General features: G+C 38.7%; 1 long non-coding RNA gene across 2 annotated transcripts in view; it reads left to right on the forward strand.

Annotated features, from left to right (window-relative positions):
• The first annotated feature begins 4,117 nt into the window (after positions 1-4,117).
• The window catches only part of LOC143664074 (uncharacterized), a 67,888-nt gene continuing 52,873 nt past the window's right edge, over positions 4,118-19,132 (forward strand). The window contains exons 1-5 of one of the 2 annotated variants that reach the window (XR_013166300.1): positions 4,118-4,336; positions 5,136-5,420; positions 6,261-6,296; positions 8,103-8,196; positions 11,559-11,652. This is a non-coding gene — a long non-coding RNA (uncharacterized LOC143664074). The remainder of the gene's footprint in view (positions 4,337-5,135; positions 5,421-6,260; positions 6,297-8,102; positions 8,197-11,558; positions 11,653-19,132) is intronic. The other variant, XR_013166301.1, reaches the window with a different exon arrangement.

Raw genomic sequence — 19,132 nt, forward strand, 5'->3', positions numbered from 1 at the left:
ATGAAAATGTTCCAGTTAAGGCATCAACAGGATGATACCTGGGCTCTGAAGACAGGCTGCTGGCATCCGGGATACCAGTATCACATGGGAAGGTATGTGGCTGGTGTCTGTTGGCCCTTCACTCCCAGAATTCATTGCTTTCAGCTTTTGCTTCCAGTGGCTTCCTCTGCAGGTCCTCTCTCAACTTCTCTGGGACTTTTTTCTAAACTTCTCTGAGTTTCATCCCACTTAGCTTCCCTGTGGCATTTATCCTCTTATAAAGGAATCCAGGAGGAGGATTAAGACCCACCGCATTCAAGGTGGGTCACATCGCAATTGAAATAACCTAATTGAATGAGGTGGGTCACATCTCAATTGAAATAACCTAATCAACAGTCCCATATAAAATAGTCTACACCCAAAAGAATGGATTAGAAGAACATGAACTGTGCTCACTTTGGCAGCACATGTACTAAAATTGGAACCATACAGAGAAGTGTGGTATATACATACGATGGAATATTAGGCAGCAGTAAGATGAAATGATGTCCTGACAAGATGGATGAGCCTTGAGAACATAATGCTGAGTGAAATAAGCCAGACACAAAAGGATAGGTACTGTATGATTCCACTTTTATGTCCAGCATAAAGGTAAAACAGAGGCTTAAAATACAGAATATAGGGGACTTACAGATACGTAGAAGCTAGAGATGGGTGCGTCATTAGCTAATGAGGTTGAACTCAAATATAAGGGAATAGATAGAAGTGAAGGTGATTCTCTATTGGGTCTATAAGTATTAACATATTGAAGATGTACAAGATTGAAAGAGGTTATATAGACCTATCTGTCCCACCGATTAACACTAGAAATATAAATAAGTTCTTAAAAGAACTACTTCAAAGGTACGATTCATGTACAAAGAATGTTTAAGTGGAGGGTATGTGGGAAAACTGCTATTGCATGCTATGGGCTATGTTTAACAGGAAAACATCGACAGTACCACAGCAACAGCAGGGGTAAATAAAGGAAGGATGGACAAGAGTTAAAGGGAGGTTTAAATTTCCTATTTGGTGAAGGTATGATTATTGGTTATCTTTCTCGTGGGAACAATGAAATTACCTAAATTGAGAGTCTTGATGGACTGTGGACTTTGGGCATTGTACATGATGCTTAATGAATGCAGGTGGCTGAAGGATGCACTGACTGAGAAGTAGATTGGCGAACGATGGTGTATACAATAATCAAATATTGTGCTACCACAAAAAGGAATGAAGTTGTGAGGCATACTGCAATGGAAATGAACCTATGGGATATTTGGTGAGGCAAAATGAGCCAGAAACAAAAGAACAATTACTGTACAGTCTCTTTTAGAAAATCCTTATAAGAAAACAGGGGTCTAGATTGTAAGGTCTTATAGCAGACACATTTAGTCTGGAATGGTAATTATTATTTCTGGATTTTGAGAGGCTATTTTATATATTTATAACCTGATATTTAGAGGTAAGAATGAAGCCAGTCAGGTCAGGATTAAGATAATTCAGAACACAGGGATAAGGAAAACATTGTCTTTATTTTAGAACCACACCTATGCTTTGAGACCAAAGGAAGAAAAGTTTATTTTGTCTGGAACCTAAATTTTCTGTAGCACATAATCTAACTCAACCTGTCTGGATAGCCTATCTGAACAACTGAAACACAGGGAGCCCAGAATAAGAATGAGGAACTTTAATCCTGCATAGCTTAATGTAATGCCTGGATACATCCTAGAATATAGTAAGCAAATAATCAAAAAGTATTGGCAAAGTCCCTTGAGGGATGGGCGAAAAAACATGGAACTATTAAATTTTACCATTAAGGAATCCCCTGATACTGTGTCAAACATTAGAGGTGCCCAAATCAATAGGTCAAGGTCAAGCCCTTGATCATGAGGCTTACTCTTGTAGCGTTTATGTAGGTAGCAGAGAAGCTTAGCCTACCTATAGGTATGCCTAAGAGTTACTTCTGGAGGACCTCTTTTGTTGCTCATATGTGGCCTCACTCTCTCTAAGCTCAACTCTGGAAGTGAGATCAGTGTCTTCCCCACTACATGGGACATGACATCCAGGGGTGAAAGTCTCCCTGTAGATGTGGGAGATGATTCCCAGGGATGAGTCCAGCCCTGGCACCGTGGGATCAACAATTCCATCCTGACCAAAAATAGGAAAAGAAGTATAACTAATAAAGTATCAGTGTCTGAGAGAGTTTAAATAGAGTCAAGAGAATGCTGTGGAGATCATTCTTACACACGCTTCAGTTAGACGTTGCTATCTATCATAACTTGCCAAACCCCAACCAAAACCATCCCAGCTAATCCTAAAGATCACCTAGGGCAATATATAAGATCTTACAAAGGTTCCATGTGCTAGGGTAACTTTCCAGAAACCTACAACCTCCAGATGGGTCCCTGGACCAGATAAGTCCTGAAATCTGGAGGGCCCAGCCTCTCCAGAACATCAACTAGTTCCAACTCCCCACCCCATATTATTGACAGCCCCTTCCAACATGAAAAAGTTAGAATGGCCATAGCCTAAATACCATTAAAGAAAGGGATATAAAGATCAAAGGTGATGGTGGAGTTATACAGAGAAAGTAGGGTTTAATACACGAATGATTGCTATATCATTAAATTGATATTTCTTTAAGTCTCTAGTATCTTAGAGTAGCTAGAAGTAAAAGTCTAAAATTGTGGAATTGTAACCCATATCAAATCCATTCTACAACTAATTGTTGTGCTGTGCTTTGAAATTTATTGCTTTTTTGTATATATGTTATTTTTCCCCAAAAAAAGAAAAAAAGTCAACTGTGATGATAAAATAATATTTATTCCTTCTAGCCTCCTATATTCTGGAGCAGCTAGAAGGAAAAACCTGAGAGTATGGTATGGCAGTGTTCTAGTTTGCTAGCTGCCAGAATGCAATATACCAAAAACAGAATGGCTTTTAAAAGGGGGAATTTAGTAAGTTGCTAGTTTACAGTTCTAAGGCCAGGAAAATGTCCCAATTAAAACAAGTCTAAAGAAATGTCAAATCAAAGGCATCCATCGAAAGATACCACGGTTCAAGAAGGCCAATGAAGTTCAGGGTTTCTCTCTCAAGTGAGAAGGCACATGGCGAACACAGTCAAGGTTCCTCTCTCATCTGGAAGGGCACATGGGTAACATGGCATCATCTGCTAGCTTCTTCTCCTGGTTTCGTGTTTCATGAAGCTCCCCAGGAGACATTTTCTTTCTTCATCTCCAAGGGTCGCTGGCTGATGAACTCTGCTTCTCGTGGCCATGTCATTCTGCTCTACTCTCTCTGAATCTCTTCTTCATTCTCCAAAGAATTTCCTCTTTTATAGGACTCCAGAAACTTATCAAGACCCACCCAAATGGGTGGAGACATGTCGTCACCTAATCCAGTTTAACAACCACTCTTGATTAAACCACATCTCCAGGAAGGTGATCTGTTTAGTTTCAAATATACAGTATTGAATAGGGATTATTCTGCCTTTATGAAATGGGAGTTAGATTAAAACATGGCTTTTCTAGGGGACATACATCCTTTCAAACCAACACAGGTGGCCCATGACAAACTCTGGGATCTGTCCTGTAACTACTTGTTGAAGAATGCTAAGAAAATTGCTTTTTTCTTTCTTTGTTTTGTATATATACATATTATATATTTTAAAAAGTTAAAAAAAAAAAGTCATAGAAAAAACCAGGAAGGATGGTCAGGGTTTAGAAAACCTTCACTACACCAAGGTCACCATAAGCCTAAGATCGAGATGGGGTACGAAAGTATGGGCATGCATGCAGCGATGATATGAACATTCCATGGCAAAAAAAAACTGAACTGAAGACCATGTCCCAAGGGAAATCTATTTTCCTAAAGGAGAAAATAAATCAGGTAGCGCTCATTTTTATTTTCAGTTAAAGTGCTATCTCATTGAGAAGCTGTTTCAAATAACATAAAAATAAAGAAAAATAAACTGACAGTATATCAAAATTGTGCATCTGGATTGCTCCATGGAAATCAATTGTTTTAAAACAAATATGTAAATTTAGATAAATAGGTAGATAGATAGAGCGATATTCTAAGGAGATGGTCAAATAGAAGCAAAACTAAGGATGATATTCATGTCTTATTAAAAGGATGTGGGACATTTAAAACGGGGTCTGCCATTTCTCTTGCAGAAAAAGGAATTTAGCCCATTTAAGATGGGAAAGAAAAGGAGACACTATACATATATAGCAAATGGAAAGTAAAAGATAAATTTCAGGAATTTTGAATAGAGAGAAAAAGAGAGATCAACGAAAAACTGATTCTAAGCACACAAGTATGTATAATAATGTGTAATAATGTATAGAGTAATAGTCTTTAGCCTAAGATTAGGTTTGACTCTCACTGTGGTGGGGGGGGGGAATGAGTGAGTCAGCAAGGCACAATGTATCTCAGACAAATCTGAGGCACTCATTCTTGTGGCTGCCTGGGTTTCAGGATGGTTACCTAAACCATGACCCAGAGATACCCATATCCTCTGGAACAGAATCTCTATTTGGATTCTTAATCCATTGGATCCTGCTCTCCTGGTCTAGGCTTTGGATATCATTCACCCAACTGTCCTATACTCTCTATTTCATCTCTGTAGACAGAGGGCACATTGTTCCTCTTTACCTCAGCTGACTTCCCTGGTATCCGGGCATTCTCCTTATTTAATCAGAGTTATTGTACCTGCCTGATCCTCCAGCCCTTGGTTTCTCCAACCCATTTCATGACCTCTGTCTCATAATATCTATCAAAGAAATACTGCATGTACTGTGGAAAGAATTTTGGTAGCATACAAATTTGAGTCCAAGTCTATTTCTCCACAGACTGCTGCATGGCATTTGGCAAGTTGTTTTACCTCTCTGAGTTTCAGTTTCATCCTTGCAGTTATTGTTGAGATTTATAATAATTTTTAAAGTGTGCCTCATGGGCACACCATATATGCTCAATAATTGTAGCTATTATTATTATCTGAATCCTGGTCTGATGTTTCATGCCATACTACTGTTTTGTCATTTCTGATCTTCTATGGAACTAAGCAAAAAAATGATTTTACTTTTCACTAATTTATTCAAAAATTATTTTAATAGGTGCCTATAAGGAGTAAGACAGAGAGATGCAATCATAGTACCTACTTCATCAATCTTCTCAAAAAGAGTAATATCAACTAAATAATTAAATATTCTATTAATTGCTATGGAAGTATGTACATGAAGAGAAAGTACAAAGGGACCTAGTCTACTCTAGGGAAGCTGTGATCAGAGAAAATCCTGAACAAATCACCTTCAACTTGAGACCTAAATAATGAGTAGAATGAGTTAGTCAGGCAAGGAGAACAAGAAGAACCTATAAGCAGAGAAAACAGTTAAGCACAGGTAAGAAGTCCTTCAAATGGAAAAGCTTTGGCACATTTGAGAAGTAGGAGCCAGTGTAGCCTAAGTACAGTGCTCAGGGGGATAAAGGCATTTTGGTTTCTTAATCTGCTCAAGCAAATACCATGCAACAGGTTAGCTTAAATAATGGGGATTTATTAGCTCACAGTTCTGAGGCTAGGAGAAAGTCCATATCAAGGCATTATCAAATTCTGGGGCTGGCTGCCTGTAGTCCTGCGGTCCTGGGCTCCTCTGTCACATGGCAACACACATGGCAGCCTCTCCTGGCCTCTCCCTTCTCTTTTGAGTTCTGTTGACTTGCAGCTTCTTGCATCCCATGGCTTTCTATCTGTCTGAATTTCATTCTGTTAATATGGGACCCCAGTAATAGGATTAGGACCCATTCTAATTGGGCTGGGCCACACTTTACCTGATGCAACCTCATTAGAAGGTCCTCTTTACAATGGATTCACACCCACAGAAATGGATTAGATTTAAGAACATGTTTTGCTGGGGTACATACAGCTGCAAACCACTACAAAGGGTCACTATTAAACCTATAATAGGAAAGGGTTGGATATGAATCATACAAGGACTATAACAAGCAATTGTCCCCAAGTCTGTGAATTACTCAATGAGCCAGTGAACAAAAAGTGCACAGAATCTTTGAGACAGCACAGTAGTAACAGGTTCCTTATGCAAGGTTGCACTGTAGGTGGTAACTGTCACAGCGATGTGGGGAAAACACCAGTGAACCTGAGCACTCCTGCCTTGTAAATGCATCTCACCCTATTTTTCTTTTTTTTTTTTGTAAATGTTAATCTTTATACAATCATCTTCAAGAATCAAGGTTACTGGAACACAGCTCAACAGCTTCAGGTACTTCCCTCTAGCCACTCCAATACACTATTAACTAAAAATGGATATCTATTTAGTGCATAAGAATAACCTCCAGGGTAACCTCTGGACTCTGAAATCTCTCAGGCACTGAAACGTTATTTTGTTTCATTTCTCTCTTTCCCATTTTGGTCAAGAATGCTTTCTCAATCTCCTGATGCTGAGTCCCAGCTTATGCCAGGCTTTCTGTCCCACATTGCAAGGGAAATTTATACCCTGGGAGTCATGTCCCACGTGGGAGGGAGAGCAGTGAGTTCACCTGCTGAGTTGGCTTAGAGATAGAGGCCACATCTGAGCAACAAAAAAGGTTCTCTGGGGGTGACTCGTAGTCCTAGTTTTAAGTAGGCTTAGCCTATATTTTGCAGTGATAAATTTTATAGGGGTGAACCCCAAGATTGACAGCTTGGCCTATTGATTTGGTTTTCCCCACTGCTTGCGAGAATGCCAAAAATTCTCCAAATGGGAAAGTTAAATATTTCCTCCTTTCTCCCCATTCCCCCTAGGAAACTTTGTAAATACTTCTGTATTCACTGCCCAAATTGTTCTAGGATTTATCTAGGCATCACACCAACTTGGACAAACCAACAAAATCTCATGCCCTATTAAAGATTCCATGTACTTATGGTGTTCAACTAAACCTACCATACAAGTTACATTGGGAAATGTGCTACCCAAAATACAAAATTTGCACCACATAAACATCTCCCCTTTTAGTCTCACACAGAAATTGGAATTTTAAAATATGGACAATATCCTTTATTCACTATACCTTAGTCCTATCCAGGTCAGCTTCATTTGTATCTTTACTCGATGTCTGACCACTTTCTCAACTTTTTAAATAGTTCCTATATTGGGTACTGCTGACTTTCATAGCTTCAGAGCTGTAATCTGAGTCTCAGGGGTCACATATACATCTGAAGTTTCTGGGAATGACAAGGTTATATACAAACAGCTCAGTATCTCAGAATTTAAATTTAACAGTTACACCTTCTGAATACATACATCTCACCCTATTTTAAGGGCACTTTAAGGTAACACCTGATAACTAAATAATTCTTAGCAACCATGTGTCAGAAATTTCATAATAATCTAGACACAAAATCCTTCCCTCCTCTGTTCCCCCATAGAAATATGTCCCTACTCCTTTTTTTAACATTTCACAAACTGTACTGTAGATACCTACTTATTTATGGATGCCGCCATGTAAACTGAGGACTGTGTTATCTCTGGTACCTAGAACATTACACAAAAATCAATCCTCAATAAAAATTTGCTCATATTCTTTCTTCTGTGCCTGGAATATCCTTCTCTTCCCACTTCATTTTTCTTTTTTATGAATAACTCATCTTTAAGGTAAGGTAGTGTCCTTTCTGGTATTTTTATAAGACTTCACTCATCACAGCACCTCTCAGCATGTGTTGCAGTTCAAACTTTTCTTCGTTGTACTCCATCATATGGACATCTCCACCAAAGGATCCCTTATATTTTACTAACTACCACAGGACTGATTGAAGATCCTTAATAAATATGGGTTGTATTAATGAATGTGTTGAATTCATGGACAATGAACTTTCTCATGAGGCTCACTGGCATTGTATGTTCATGTTATAGACAGTGAATCAGTCCAGTCAGCAAATTAATGGCAGCACTAGAATCACAACTCACAAGTCTAATTGTGGCTATGGAACTTAGCCATTGAGTTTTGGCTAATATCCTAGGGCACATATTAGGAAAGAAAAAATGGCATTTAGATTTCATTTCTTTGCTTTGTTTTGTTTTATTCTGCAGAAGAAAATGCTTTGGCATTAGTATCAGTCATTTAAAAAAAAAAACACACAGAAAAGACATAAAGGCAGAGGATCCTAAGCACCTAGAAAAAGAGGTAAGCAAGTAAGAAACTAAGCAAGACCTATTCATCACAAAAGAACAGAAAACAGCAAATTAATGCTAAGGGTCTCTTGAGGGTAAAAATAATTGGGTGGATTTTAGCATCGCTACAAAATATTCAACAGGCGTAAGCCTGAATTTATTCTTTTAACAGAAAGAATCAGTAAAGCATTTGCATGTACTCCATAGGACATTCTCTGTCCATGGTCAATCAGGTTTGGGACGAATGCTTCTCCTTTCTCTGAATTAGCAAATGTGATGGTGAAGAAATTCACTCTACCTTAAGCCAGGTCTTCCAAACTTATTTAACATTGGAAAACTTTCTTCTTCTCTCTTTAATACCAATTAATACATAGGGAAACTAATGTTTTCAAAACACCCTTTGGAAAGCTCTTGCATATGTATATAGGAAACTGAGAGCAGACAAAGGGAAAATCTATGCCAAGAGTTGTTACATACTAGTAGGTCTCTTACTGCATGTAAATGTAAAGCTTTTCTGATAGAACACTCTCTCATTATGGCTTTCAATTCTGCTACTTGAGATATTTCTGTGGCTCCTAAAATCAGGATGTTAGAACATAAGGATGACTTTATGAGATGATCGTCCCCCCAGAAAAGATACAAAGCCACTTTGAGATGAAGTTAGAAATTCCAACAACTTTAATAATACAATTTCCATTGTCAATCACATCTTTTAATAGATGCATAGCCCCCAGCAATCTCATAGTCCATTTTTTTGAAGCTTTGTACAAAATGTGCTAAGAATTTTTTTTTCCCTTGCTGCTCTAACATGGGGTGGCGTTTTCTATTTAAAAAAACATGGCTAATGACATTTCTAGGGATTCAGAGATAAAAGATATAGAAAGATCCACAGGAAAAGTGACAGTCATCAAGTTCTCAGGACATGAACTATGCAGGAAGCAAACGTGATTTTTCATCATTGAGCTGCAGCTTTTAAACATTTAGTACCATACTCCAAAAATACATTTATGGTGAAGAAAAATTATTTATAAAACTTACCCTTTATGGGATAGTTTTTAGCGTTTCCAAAGAAGTTTCAAATTTCCAGAGCATCAGTAACAGAACTTCCTGAAATGACAAATCTCTTTGGGAGTTTTCTCAAAGTATGCTCAATATTTATTAAGCATTTTCAATATCACAAAATATAAACTAGAGATGGGAAAAATGAAAGGGGCTGTCCTATGGAAGCTGAGTCAAATATTGAAACAAGCATGTAGATAACTGATGAAATACCATGTAATGCATGTTCTAACAAGATCACATAGATTAGCATGATGGAACAAGTAATTAACTTGGCTTGGAACAATAGGGGAAGACTGTCTCACAGAGAAAATGCTGGAACGAGGTCTTGAAGGATCAATAGAAGTTAGCTGGATAGACATATTGGAGAAGGGCACCCCCATTAAGGAAAAACACAGGTGCAAATGCTGAGATACATGAGATATAGTCTGACCAATTCACGGAATTGTGAGATTGGTTTTGCCAGGGATAAAGAGGCAAGAAGGGAGAAGAACGAAGCATCAGATAATACAAATCTACCTGCCTTCTCCTGTGATGTAATAATTTTAATTTTCAAGCTATTTTATATCTGCCCACTTAGGCTGTTTTTCCCCCCTCATCTCAAAGATAAATTAAGTGTGACACAAATGTTTTTAAGGGATTATAAAATAGAAAGTTAGTATCAGAACTCAATTTTTAATCTTTTGTCTGTGCTCCTTTCTACTGGACAATGTGAGTTTTCTGAGTGAAACCAGAATTTATTTCTTTCAAAAAAAATTAACTTTTCTGATGCAAAAAGTCAAATGGCTGTTTTCAAGGCAGCCCAAGGTACCTATCGATCCAAACAGCAAAACACCACAGGGCCAAATCTCACATACACCTTTCCTTCATCCGTGAACCCTGGTCATGATGTTCCAACCTGATTCACTAAAGGCTCTCCCACAACCCCACTAAGTGGGTCTGATTAAAAAGAAATCTTTTAGGTTAAAAAGAATTTCGTTTCTTAAGGCAAAAAGGGATATATTGGAAGGACACAGCCCAGTATACAGAATTGAGGAAAAGCTGAAATACCAGATATGGGAGTGCTCAAACCTGAGCAGCTTCAGAAATCATGGTTCATTGCAAGAACTCAGGTTAGGTTCCTCCAGACACCCCCATCAGGATGAAAACACTGCAACTATTTTAAGTCCAGGTCGCTCCCATGAAACCTTAAAGAGCATCTGACCAGCTTCTTTGAGGTAGGGCAGGACATCAAGACAAATATGATCAAGAAGGGACGGCTCCCCTAAGCTAAATCAGTATGCCGACATGAAAATAAGAGGGAGGAGGTGCTGAGCAGACAAGATAAATAGAGGCTCACCACAGTGCATTGCATTTTTCTGCAAATAGTGTCACATATCTGGATATTTAAAATCATTCTGCTGATTCTCCCAAATGTATACAATGTACATTTCCAAATTAAATCTGAGATACAGGTATTATACATGGAGACCTGAGAGTAGAGAACTTAAGAAGAGGTCTGGACTCAGTGGCAAGAATTCTCACCTGCCAAGCCAGAGACCCGGGTTCGATTCCTGGAGCCTGACCAGACCAAAAAAAAAAGAGGTCTAGGGAAGCAAAGTGCAGGATCAAATCTTAGCTTCCCCAGGGAGAGGGTGAGAACTCAGCCAAATTTCTTAACCTCTCTGTGCCCCAGATTCCTCATCTGTAAATTTAAGATGATATTAATAGGTGGGGTTTATATTAGAATGATAATATAAGGGTTATTAAGAGGAAATGTGAGCTAATGCATGAGAAGTATTTGATGCTGCACTGCCCTCCTGTAACAACTCTTAATAAAAATGAGTTGTCGTCTAGCTGTCTGGCATTGTGATTTCTATAGATAATTTTCTCTTCTTTTAAAGTTCTAATCTTGATTGCTCAGTTTTCTCTAGAACCTTATAGATATCATTACAATATCACAGTAGAAATTCAAGAAGAGAGACATCATTTTTATCTTCACTACCTTGTTTCTCTCCTACCTGGAAAGAATAGTCAAGTCTCCATTTTTATTTTAAACTAATGTTCTGTGACAATTATTCAGCCTGGGTGGCATTCAAAATACAACCCTTGACTTTTTTTTTCTGAGAGGCATACTGCTAAGATTAATAGAGGTGCCACTTTCAAAATAAATCTTCCCAGAATGTCATAAAAGGATTATTTAAAAGACCACAATACATAGGACACAGTTTGGAATTAAAAGGCCTAGTAACTAAAATTAATTGTACTAGCTCCCACACACACAAATTTTCATTGACTCTGAATTTTCTATCTAAACCACTTTTTCCCTTTGTTCAGGGGGATCTAAAAAAAATGAGGAGGAGGAGGAGGAAAAATCCTTTGATTTGCAAACCAGTGCAGAGATGCACCTGCACCTTTTGAGCATTTAAAGGTAAATAACTTTGTCCTTTTGTTGTTTCATTCTTCTCAGTTTCTCTCTGCAGTTGATTGACAGCAGTAGCATACAAAAATAAAATATCTGTTTCTCCTCATCAAGTCTCACTGCTTTTCAAATTATATTGGATAGTCTTAATTTTTAAATACCCTCTCTATGAGAATAGATGCGTTCATTATATTCCTGGGGTAGATGTTTGAAAGAAACTTCCAACTAGCAAATTGTTCGTTAAAATGCTCTCTGAGGTATTTCAAAGTCCAAGGTTATGTCTTTGTTCTCTGATACTTGTTTGGGAGTTTAGCTCCATTAAATTCTTTGAATTATTAGTTATAGGCAACCACATGTTTTTTACTTTTAACTGGTTCGGATGGCTTGGTTTTTGTAATACATAATTTAAATTTCAAAGTTCTTTAAATTGATTTAATGCTATTTACATATTACATAATTCAAGGACTAACAAACCAAGATAGCACAGATGGGGAAAAATTCATTTCTGTAATTTGTTAATTAAGTCTGTGGTGCACATGTAGAAATAGCTCTAGATAATCTAAAAGTTTCCAGAAATAAACAAATTGTTCCATATTGTAGGAGAAAGGGAATAGCAAACTGACAAAATTTTGGACATCACAGTTTGGTATCTTCTGATGTCTTGCTTGGTACCAATTCTGCCCTTAATCAGTAAACTTGTTTACTTTGGCCTATGATTTAAAAGATAGAAAAAGTAATGGAGAAATTTAAAGAATTGAATACAGATCCTTCTAACATCTCATAAATATTCACACATAATGATAATTTTTTAAAAAGCTTAAAATAAAAATGAACAAATATGTTATTGCCAGAATCTGAGAGGACGTCCTCATAACTCTATGGTCTATGAAACTGAATTGAAAAAAAAAGCCTAACCCATTTTCATCATACAGAGCAACTTAGAAAAATATTTTATTCCTCTTCATTCTAGGCCTGACAGATCTAGGATCTATACCAATAGGAAAACTGGGTGATTTTCATATATTAAGAATACTACTTTGGGGAGAAAATAAGCCTTCTTATAATTATGCCTAAGAGTCACCCCCCAGAGAACCTCTTTTGTTGCTCAGATGTGGCCTCTCTAAGACAACTCGGCAGGAGAACTCCCTGCCCTCCCCCCTACATGGGACTTGACTCCCAGGGGCATGGATCACCCTGGCAATGTGGGACAGGACTTCTGGGGATGAACCAAGACCTGGCATCGTGGGGTTGAGAAAGCCTTCTTGATCAAAAAGAGGAAGAGAAAAATGGACCAAAATAAAATTTCAGTGGCTGAGAGATTTCAATGGAGTTGAGAGGTTATCCTGGAGGTTACTGTCATACATTATATAGAAATCCCTTTTTAGTTTATAGTACATTGGAGTGGCTAGAGGGAAGTACCTGAAACTATTGAACTGTGTTCCAGTAGCCTTGATTCTTGAAGACAATTGTATAAAGATATAGCTTTTACAATGTGACTGTGTGATTGTGAAAACCTTGTGGCTGACTCATTCTTTATCCAGGGTATGGACGGATGAGTAAAAAAAAAATAAGGACAAAAGCAATTAATGAGTGGGATAAGGGGTAAAAAAAAGAAAAGGGTAAATTGAAATACTAGTGGTCAATAAGATGCAGGGGTAAGGGGTATGGGATGTATGAGGTGTTTTCTTTTTTTTTTAATTTCTTTTTCTGGAGTGATGCAAATGTTCTAAAAATGATCATGGTGATGAATACACAACTATGTGATTATATTGTGAGCCATTTGATTGTAAACTATGAATGGACTATATGTGTGAAGATATCTCAATAAAAATATTTTTAAAAATTTAGTTTTTATATTTGGTGAATTTCTAGTCTATTCCTTTTGCAAGTTGATTTATATACAAATTATTTTAGCTTTCTTTCTATGACCAATTACACCTGAAAAAAAATGCTACTTTGGGATGGACAGAACAATGTCTCTTCATACTCTTCATTTTTTCCTTAGCGGACCTTGAAGCAGTATATGCTGGGAGCTATAATTTTTATACATTGAATCATTTCAAAGCATTAAGTTTCTCAGAAATAGGGTTTAAGAATCCCAGTATTTACATCTCTGAAGCATCGGGAAATGAGCTACCTTTTTGTCATTAATTTGATACAGGAATTTAATAAGCAGGGAGTAGAACCATGAGAAATGCATGTGGTGCTCTCCTGGCAAAACACTGAATATAAATAAATAAATAAGCAAATAAATAAATCTCTCCTAATTTGGTAAATATTGAATCTGGATAAATCTCTCTAATTTAGGGATTGGTGAAGAGAAAAAAAAAGTATTCTCGTAGGATGATTGAAATAAGCTGCAGAACATTAAGAAGGAAATATCATTACTGAAGAATCACAAAAACAGCATAACTCTGAAGGTGATTTACTAATATATACAAAAGAAAAATCATTATAAATTTTATAATATTCTTCAAGAGGATGCCAGAAAGTCTAATCTTTATGAAAGAGGGGGAGCAATTCAAATGTAAAATAGACTGAGAATAATTTTTAAATGATGTGAAAATATAATTCAATGAAATAATTATATTAAATATTAAAATAATCAGTGGAGGTATTAAAGAATGAGATTGACAATATTGTGGAAATTGGGCATGGATCTACATGAGGTTGTGTTTTGCTATATTTTGCTTTTCATCTAACCAAAGATAAACACGTAACAGGCTGAAATGCAAATAAAGGGATCAAATATTGAATAGAATTGATTACTTGTATATTCCACATTTGTCATATGTTTATTAATAGAAATGATTTCTACAATTAATATAATCAATGTGCAAAAAAAATCTTTTTGCTGAAACATTATAAACTCATAAAAACTGACAGTTTGTTTGCCACATTCGTAGGATACATTAAATGACTAGCATGCAGATTTATAGCTGAATCTTTCAACAGCTTGGTTGAGAAAGATGAATCTAGATGAACAGACATTTGGATGCAAATGAATAAACTATACCTCAATATCTGTGATTAATGCCTCACAGAAATACCTTCTTGCATTCTTTCTCTCTGTATAGTCTCATGTCTATAAAACAGAAACCCCAGCTTTTTCTAGGGAGAGCTAGACAGGAAACTTCCACTTTTCTTTTCACCCCTTATTAGATGCTCTCCACAGGAGGAAGAACTATAAATGGTTGGGGAGTTTGTTAATAGTCTGACATACGTACATCTCCTTTCCCATATTGCAGGGATTCTCAATTAAGGGCAATTTTGCCTCTCAGGGGACATTTCACAGAGTCTGGAGTCACTTGGTAATTAATAAGACTGGAGGTTATTACTGGCATCTAGTGGTAAAGGCCAAAGATGTTGCTAAACATCTCACCCTGCTCAGGACAGCCACCCACAGAAACAGCCAAGAATAGCCTAATCCAAATGTCATTAGCACCAAGCTTGAGCACACCTGCAATATGGGATGCATCTCCCACTTCTGGTTGGTGAGCTCTGTCTGCCCAAGAGGCAGGAGGTCCTGCCTCACGTCCTACCAGCATGTTTTGTAGGGGGAAGTTTGAGTTCAACACAAGAGGGTGAACAGGAAGATTGGCCACCATGTTTTCTACACTATGGTCACTCTAATAACCAGAATATTGTTTTTAACTGATAAATTGTATTTTGAGAGCATTTTTTAGGCTTAGGGAAAATTGAACAGATAATATAGAGAGTTCCTATATAGTCCCTTTCTCCCCTGCACATAGTTTCCCCTATTATTGACATCTTGCATGAGTGCGGTACATTTGTTACAATTGATGAACCAATCCCGATATATTATTGGTAACTAAAGTCCAAAGTTTGCATTAGGGCTCACTCCTTGTGTTGTACAGATCTATGCATTATGTCAAGTTTCACCCATTACAGTATCATACAGAACAGTTTCACCACTCTTGAAACTCCTTATTCAAACTAAGTATAGAACTTCTATATGATCCAGCAATCTTGTTACTAGTTATATACTCAAAAGATATGAAAACAAGGACTCAAATATATTTGCAGCATTATTCACAATTACCAATAAATAGAAATAGCCCAGGTGTCTATCAACCGCTAAGTAGATAAACAAACTGTACTATATATATATATGATGGAATATTATGCAGCTGTAAGAAAAAAATGAAGTCCTGATGCATGGAACAATATGGATAAACCTTGAAGACATTATATGGAACAAAATAAGTCAGATACAAAAGGACAAATATTTTATGATCTCACTAATATGAACAAATTATAATGAGCAAATTGGAAGTTAAAATCTAGAGTATAAGTCTCCAGGAGATAGAAAAAGAGTAGAGAATGAGAAGATGATGCCTAAGATGTAAAAATGTTTAAGCAAGTTAATTGTAAATGTTTGGAAATGGATAGAGGTGATGGTAGCACAATACTATAAGTGTAATTAACAATGCTGAGTGTGATTATGGTTGAAAGGGGAAGTCTAGGATTATGTATGTCACTAGAAGGAAAGATAAAAGGTAAAACATGAGATTGTTTAATATAACAAAAACCTATTGTGGACAACTGTACAAATATAAGAAAGATCTTATATGAACTACAACAAATGAATGTCAGTATTACAAAGTATCAACAATAGGATGGTATATGGGAAAAATACAATTAATGCAAACTAAGGACGATAGTTAACAGTAAATGTTTCAAATTGTAAAGCTTCTGAAATGCAGTATACCAGAAATGGATTGGGTTTTACAAAGGGGATTTACTGGGTTACAAATTTACATGAAAATGTCCCACTTAAGGTATCAACAGGGTGATACCTGGTCTCCAAAGAAAGACCACCAACATCTAGGACACTTCTGTCAGCTTGGAAAGCACATAGCTGGTGTCTGCTAATCCTTGCCCCCAGTTCATTGCTTTCAGCTTCTGATTCCAGTGGCTTTCTCTCTAAGTGTCTGTAAGTCCTCACAGCTTCTCCAAGACAAACTCTGGGTGTCATCACTTAGCTTAGCATCTCCAAACATCTATGTCTTAGTTTCATCTCTCTGCATTCTGTGTTGGCCCTGAACTCTCTGTGCTATGTTTTCTGCATTTTATTCTCTTCATAGAGGACTCCAGTAAAAGGATTAAGATGCACCTTTAATGGGCAGGGCGACATCTCAATGGAAACAACTCAATCAAAAGGTCCCACTCATGCTTGTGTGGGTCACATCACCACGGAAACAATCAAATCAAAAGTCTTACCCAAACATAGGTCTGCTTCCACAAGATTGGATTAAAACAACATGGCTTGGACTTCCAGAGAAGATGGCGGCTTGATAGGGTGCGGGCGTCTTAGTTTCTCCTCCTGAACAACTACTAGATAGCTAGAATCAGTACAGAACAGCTCCCGGAGCCATGACAGAGACCAGACACACAGTGTACCCCAGTCTGGGACGGCTGGACCAGCTGGGAGACTCCACTGCGGTGAGGTCCCCTAGCGACGCGCACTTCCCCAGGCCGCGGCGGCTGGTGGCCGGAGTTCCTTCCTCCCTCATTCCCGGGCCGGCTGGGAACTCCGGATCGGTGGTTCCCCAAGCCGTGGTGGCCGGCGCCCTTCCCCCACGCGCAGCTTCCAGGGCTGGCTAGGAGCCTCGGATGGGTGGTTCCCCGGGCCGCGGCGGTTGGAGGCCAGAGCCCCTCCCTCCCTCCTTCCCGGGCCGGCTGGGAACTTCGGATCGGCGGTTCCCCAAGCCGCAGTGGCCGGCGCCCCTCCCCCACGCACGGCTTCCCGGGCTGGCTGGGAGCCTCGGATCGGCAGTTCCCCAAGCCGCAGCAGCCAGCTACCAGAGCCCCTCCCACACATGGGGCTTCCTGGGCCGTCTGGGAGCCTTGGATCAGCACTTCCCCGGGCCGCAGCGACCAGCGGCAGGAGCCCCTCCCACACGCACGGCTTCCTGGGCTGGCTAGGAGCCTCGGATCAGCGGTTCCCCAAACCGCGGCGCCCCTCCCACACACGTGGCTTCCCCGGCTGGCTGGGAGCCTCGGATCAGCAGTTCCCCAAGCTGTGGCGGCCGGCGCCCCTCCCCCACAGGCGACTTCCCGGAGGGAAAGGAAAGAGTCTCCAACACTAGTAGAGACTGAGACCAACCTAACACCAATAGTGGCATTAATGAACAACTTCTGACTACTAAAAATAGGCCCTCAGCTCAGGTGAAACTGATCAAGGTGGAAGTCACCTATTGGGCTAACTGAAAAAGAGGAAAGAGGGCGAAACAGAGCCTTCTGTGGCTGTTTTTATGGAGGCTTGGTTGCCTCTGGGCTCAGCGCTGGGATTACACAGGTTGCAACTACCCCGAACGCAAAAACAGGCTGCTTTCAGGACTCTCTACCACCTGAACCTTCCCCGCAGAAGGGGTGAAACGCAACACAGGTGGAATCCCTCTCTCAAGGAATTCAATCCCAGGACTTCACAATTTGAAGCCATTAAAACCAACCTACAATATTTCCTCTGTCTCCACTACACACCCAGCAGCGAGAGACTTCCAAAGTTAAAGGAGCCACAACATCTTTTGCTGGTGGGACCCACAGACAGACAAGTATCACATAATGGGCAGGATAAAAAAAACAGAGCCCAGAGACTTCACAGGAAACTCTTTCAACCTGCTGGGTCCCACACTCAGGGAAATCCGATTAAATGCCCAGACACCAGCAAAAAATAACAAATCACACCAGGAAAATTGAAGATATGGCCCAGTCAAAGGAACAAACCAATAGCTCAAATGAGATACAGGAGCTGAGACAACTAATTCTGAGTATACGAACAGAAATGGAAAACCTCTTCAAAAACCAAATCAATAAATTGAGGGAGGACATCAAGAAGGCATGGGATGAACAAAAAGAAGAAATGGAAAGTCTGAAAAAACAAATCACAGAACTTATGGGAATGAAAGATACAGTAGAAGAGATGAAAAAAACAATAGAAACCTACAATGGTAGATTTAAAGAGACAGAGGCTAAAATTAGTGATCTGGAGGATGGAACATCTGAAATCCAAAAAGAAACAGAAACTATAGGGAAAAGAATGGAAAAATTTGAGCAGGGGCTCAGGGAATTGAATGATAATATGAAGCGCACAAATATACATGTTGTGAGTGTCCCAGAAGGAGAAGAGAAGGGAAAAGGAGGAGAAAAACTAATGGAAGAAATTTTCACTGAAAATTTCCCAACTCTTATGAAAGACCTAAAATTACAGATCCAAGAAGTGCAGCGCAACCCAAAGAGAATAGACCCAAATAGGCATTCTCCAAGACACTTACTAGTTAGAATGTCAGAGGTCAAAGAGAAAGAGAGGATCTTGAAAGCAGCAAGAGAAAAGCAATCCATCACGTACAAGGGAAACCCAATAAGACTATGTGTTGATTTCTCAGCAGAAATCATGGAAGTAAGAAGACAGTGGGATGATATATTTAAATTACTAAAAGAAAAAACTGCCAACCAAGACTTCTAT

The sequence above is a fragment of the Tamandua tetradactyla genome, chromosome 20 (assembly GCF_023851605.1).
Source record: "Tamandua tetradactyla isolate mTamTet1 chromosome 20, mTamTet1.pri, whole genome shotgun sequence".
Classification (NCBI taxonomy): Eukaryota; Metazoa; Chordata; class Mammalia; order Pilosa; family Myrmecophagidae; genus Tamandua; species Tamandua tetradactyla.